Here is a 6,000-nt window from a genome sequence, read left to right as displayed (position 1 = left end):
TAAGGGTGGAGACAGGGCTCTGGAGGAATTAACATTTCAATGCCTCAGGGGTCAGTCTCCAAATTGCCAGACTCACTCAAAATTGACATCCTTAATCTGACCTGACTCGATTTACCTGTGTATACTAAGGGCTGACTAATTCTGGCTTCACTTATATTCGTGGGGTGGATGTTTAATGTTTATTATACATAGAATATATTATGATATATTAAGAATTATCAATGGATGAGAATTATTGTTTGGGGTTCAGCATTAATGCACACTCAGATGTCACCTCTCTCCCTTTAGGAGTTCAGTTTCTATTCACAGGAATAAATCCTACTCTTGCATCCTCTCATCATGGTCTCTAGGTTTTATTCTTAGAATACATGAGGAAAGAATCAAGAAGAAATTGCTGCAATCTGCTGCAGCCCAAGACGTCTGAGCCTACTTTGAAGAACTGCAGCAGTTTCTGGGCTTTGGGGGCCTACAGCTTAGGGATACACCAGCAGCGGAGAACCCAGCTTCTTTTTAAAACTTCTGCTTCACCTCCCTTTCTTTCTCCCTCACTTTCCTTGTCATTCTCCTACTTCACTGATATTCCTTGTATCCTTATGATATCTGATCTCCTTCCCCAACAGCCTTCTTCATTATTTTGATTTAACTTCCACTTATGAGAGAAAACATTTGAATCCTGACTATATGAATCTGTCTTATTTCACTTAGCATGATTTTTTCCTAGTGCACCCATTTACAAAGTAAACACTATTATTTCATTTTTCTTTATGGCTGAGTAAAACTCCATTGTGTGCATATACCCCATTTTCCTAATCGATTTATCTATGGGTGGACATCTGAATTGATTCCGAATTTTAGCTATTGTGAATTGTGATGCAATAGACATTGAAGTGGCTGTATCACTACAGTATGCTGATCTTTTTTGTATCTTTTTGATAAATACTGGGGCTGGGTGGGTCACAGGGTAGTTCCATTCCTAGTATTTTGGGAATCTCCACACTGCTTCCCAGAGTGGTTATGCATTTTTGCATCCCCAACTATTTCCCCAGATTCTTGCCAGCATTTATTGTTTGTGTTCTTGATAACTGCCTGGACTGAGATGAAATCTGACTGGACTGAAATAAAATATTAATGTAGTTTTGATTTGCATTTTTCTAATTTCTGGAGCCGCTGAACTTTTTTATATATTTCAGAATCATTTGTAATTTTTTTTGAGATATCTGCTTACTTCTTTTGCCTATTTATTTATTGGGCTACTTTTGTTTTCATAATTGAGTTTTTTGAGTTATTTATATATTCTGAGTATTTATTCCCTGTCAGAGGAACAGCTGACCAACATTTTTCCCATAGTCTAGGCACTCTCTTCCCTCTCTTCATCATTTTCTTTGCCTTTCAGAACAGTTTTAATTTGATGACATCCCATTGATTGATTCTTGGTTTGCTTTCTTGAATTATATGGGTCTTGTTGAGGAATTTGAGTCCCACAACAATATGATGGACTATTGACCCTGTGTTTTCTTATGGCAGTCACAAGGGGTTTTGGTCTAATTCTGAGTCTCTGATCCATTTTTAATTTGGTTTTGGTGGAGGATGAAATACAGGGAACTAACTTTATTTAACTACAAATAGAAATTCAAGTTTCCCATCTCCATTTGTTGAAAGGTTGTCTTCAAAATGTATATGGATGACACCTGGGTCAAGTATCAGATGGCTGTAAAAATTTGGGTACAGACAATTCAGTTTTGAGGAAAAGAATGGGATTAGGAGATCACTCCACCCTGTAGAGGACAGTCATTAACCTATGCATGTTTTCCTGGCACCCTGGGTTCCCTGTTCAGTAAAACAGAAGAAGCTGAAATCTTTATCTTCTAAGGAATTCAAGAATCAGCTAGCCATTTTAAGCAAATTAGGACCATCTTGTTTGTGCATACCTATCTAAGTGACTGGGTATTTCCTTCCTACTGAAGGTGACAGCAGACAATCAGAAACTGAACTTGAAAGACTGAAGCTCAGTACTCACTCAAAATTACCCCTATGGGAGGGGACCCAAGGCAGCACATTACTGGCTTCTTCTATATTCTGTGACAGTTATTGAAGAAGGTAGATAGTGATGGCCAGAATGAAGACTGGCTAAGGAGAAAGGTGGTGGGCTTGACATGATGCACCTTTAGGATCAAGTATTCTATGCCTATATTTGTTTTATAAGCTGGTAGAAGTCAAAAGAACCTTCTCTCACTCACCTCCTGTCGGCATTTTTAAAATTTCTTTGGGTATGACATTCTTTCACAGAAGAAATGATCCAAAATTTCTTAATTTTGAAACAGGGTCTCACTGAGTTGCCTATCATGGCTTGAATTTAGGATCCTTCTGCCCCACTCCTTGTAGTACCTGGGACTACGGTTGTGCACCTCTGTACTCAGCAAATTTAAAATTTTTTATTGGCTTGTTTTACTGTTAAATGCCAGGCACTTCAAACAATGCAAGTACATAGCAGGTGCTCAATAAAAAACTGCATTGAGCTAAGTTGGAATCCAGGGGTACAGTGTGTGCTTAGCCAGAGAAAGGATCTGGGTTTAATTCTCAGCACTGCAAAATCGACACAACCCAAAACCCTCAAGCAAACCCAAAATCCAATTGCATGTGTGCAAAAATATACAATGAACCTATGTCCTGGCAGATATTCAGAAATTTCCAGTTACTGTATTTTTATTCTTGGGAAATCCTACAGTATTTATGTATTTGCAACTCTCTCTTGGACTTCTTATTTATGCAAATGGAAACCTCATGCCCACCTCAGTCACTGCTGTTCCCACTGCACTGGCCCTTAGTTGTCAATCCTGCTTTTACAGTATAGGTGCAACTTGCTCTTATAGCTTGCTCCTACATACTGCAACACTTGTGGGGGTTCACTCTCATCTCTCATCTGGATGATGGCAAGAATTTAACTCCACTCACTTCAGTCCAGAATTCATAGTTCATCTCAGAATCAGAAGAGGGCAGAACAAGACAGGTCGCATAGTAGGCAGGAACGAAGGGAGAGTAAGAAGAAGAATGTGATTGCCCAGATTTGGAAGTGAAAGCCTCCTTATACTCTGTGCTTTAGGGGTCTCATTTGCTCCTTTTGTTTCTTTTCTTTTGATGTGCTGGGGTGGGGCCCAGTTTCCTGCACAGGCTAGGCAAGTTATTCACTTCTGAGGTACAACCCAAGCCATCCAAATGGTCTTCAACTTGATACATGTTGTTGGATATAACATCACTTCAACACTAGGACCATTCCAGTGGTCACTTCTACTTCAGTGATAGGTCTTCACATGGCCTCAGGTTCACAGTAACTTAATGAACTTCCACTACTCCCTTTGAATTCTCTACAACACTCAACTTGTCACTGCAGCTTTTAATTCTCCTGGACTTTTTCATCTTCAGAATTTGGCCTAAGTTCTGGCTATTCCCTCTTCCCACTGTTCAAGGAACTGAACTATTACTGTTCTTCCAGGTGCAGCTCTAGCTGACAGCTATTAAATTTATCCTGATTGCCTGCAAGAGAAACTATCCCCACTTCCCTTATTGCCCCCTCAGAACTGACATGTTTCTCACTTTCTTGCCAAAGATTTTTACTTCATTTTAAGAGGGAAGATAGGGATAAGAGGCAAATGGCTGAATCAGCTGTTGTACTTCTGCAAAACTACCAGATGACAGTGTAGTATCAGTGCTAGGAGCTTCAGGACAGTTGGATTTCAGGGCAGATAGCAGACCATGCTGGTGAGGTTGGACAGGACTGGATCTAGGTCATCAGAGTCCCCACTGTGGGCTTTCATGATAATGATATTTTTTCTTTGTCCATTTTTTGAATGTTTTTGCTGGAACCCAGGGACTGGTACATGCTAGGCAAGTGCTCCTTCACTGACCTACATCCTTAGTCCTAGGGCTGTGATTCTAACTAAGGTGAAAATTACCTAGAAAGTATTCTGCCTGAAAAAAACCACATGTTGACTTCTGCAGTTAGACTAGGACCTTGGACCTGTGCACTTTGAAAGAGTTTCTCACATAACACCACCAGTGTGCACACTAGTGAGAACTGCTGCTCTGTCTTGCATGCCAGAGTAGTGCAATGTTAACAAGCCCTCTCGGTCTCTAGCTTGAATGCTCACCTTGAGCTCAGGGATTCTCCTGCAGAGGCAGCAGTGATGGCAAAGGGGAGTCCAAACATAGACTGGGAAGAGAGCACAGGGATTAGGATTAAGGCAGTTTAACAAAGTCTGAAAACAGATACAAAACAGATTGCACAGGTAAGGTGGGAGGCAACTCAGCCTAACTACAGAAGGGACCTGGCCCAAGTCCTATCTAAGTTGCCTCCAGTTTGATTTGAAGATAGTCATTTAGTAGTCTCCAGGCCTCAGTTTCATCAGGAATAAATGAAGTAAAGAATACTTTAATGTTCTAGTCTCTGTTTTTCTTTCTCCTCCTCCACTCCTATATCCCTCACCCCCACAGCATGTGCAATGCTGGGGAATAAACCCAGGACCTCAGCCTGTTGAGAAAAAACTCTACCATTGAGCTACATTCCTAGCCTATTGCTTTTACCCAAGATGAATGGTTTCAACTGGACTGCTGATATTTTCCACCAGAGGATTGTCACTAACAAAATAAGCAACTTCTGACCTGGGTGTGGTGATCCTAGGCACTAAGGAGTCTGATGCAGGAGGAATGCTCATTGAAGGCAATGCTCAGCAACTTAGAGATAGCCTGTCTCAGAAAACAACTTAGCGAGAGCCTGTAGCTCAGTGGTAGAGTCACCATGGCTTCAACCCATACTACAAAACAAAAAGTATCTTTTTCATTTAGATAGAACAAGGACTGTTTTTCCCAGAGACAGCAGGGATAGTCCCCTAGTTATTTCATCCCTCATTAAATTATTTATTATTTAACAAGAATTCATAATTGGAAAAGTATTATTTAAAATTAAAAATACAATGTACAGTATGAAACTCTCAAAGAGAATTTTTTTCACTTGATTTTCCCTAGAATAAAGCAAGTGATGAAATCATTAGTCATTGGGCTTACACAGATATTACTTTTGGCATATATAGTCCTATAATCCCCACATCTTAAACAACATCATTGATAATAAGATAGATGATTGTAAGACACAACAATATTCTGATTTATCCAAGAGAAATCCTTTTATATTTGCTTGTATCAACTCTAAGAAATACAGTAAGCCATTTGGCTAATTTACAATGAAAATTTTATTCTATTTAAAACTTTATAATTCAGGATACTAAATTTTTTTGCAGTACCTTCTACACAGATATTTTGAGTTCCTCTACATTTTGAAATAGCTACTTGTAGCTCTATTTAGAAAAGTCTAAAAGAAGATGTATGATAGGAATGAGTCAATATTCCATTGGATGAAAATTTTATGGATATATTTTATGAATAAATTATTGCCTACATTAATATTTTTCAAAAATCAATATTAAAATACTTCATAGTTGACTCTAAATTGTCTGTCAATAATAATGTGTCATACAAAAATAGTATGATTTATTAAAAGAGGTGCTGGAAGGCTAAACAGAGTCCATGAGAGAAAGAAGTGAAGGGCTACACAGGAAGATATGAGCAGAGGTGGTGGGGTAGTACACAGATGAGAGGAAGTAGTGGAGATCTTCATAAGGGATGAGGAATTGGTAGAGAGTCATACAGAGTGGGGAAAGAGAAGATTGTGTAAGTATACACAAGAGACAGTGAGAGGAAGTTGTAAAGGGCTACACAAGAGAAGATAAGAGCAGGTCAGGAGGAGGTATGCAGGAGGAGCTAAGAGGAGAAAGTGAAGACTACACAGGAGGTCACATAACTTGGTGGAGAGCTACACAGGGACCACAAAAGGAGGTGGCAGAAGGGTGCACAGATGAAAGAAAATGGCTAAAGAGAAGATGAAAGTTGATGGTAGAGGACTACATAGTGAACCATGAGAGGAGATCCTGGAGGACTGCACAGTGGAGA

This window comes from Callospermophilus lateralis, assembly GCF_048772815.1.
Source record: "Callospermophilus lateralis isolate mCalLat2 chromosome 17 unlocalized genomic scaffold, mCalLat2.hap1 SUPER_17_unloc_3, whole genome shotgun sequence".
Lineage (NCBI taxonomy): Eukaryota > Metazoa > Chordata > Mammalia > Rodentia > Sciuridae > Callospermophilus > Callospermophilus lateralis.
This window is presented reverse-complemented; position numbering follows the sequence as displayed.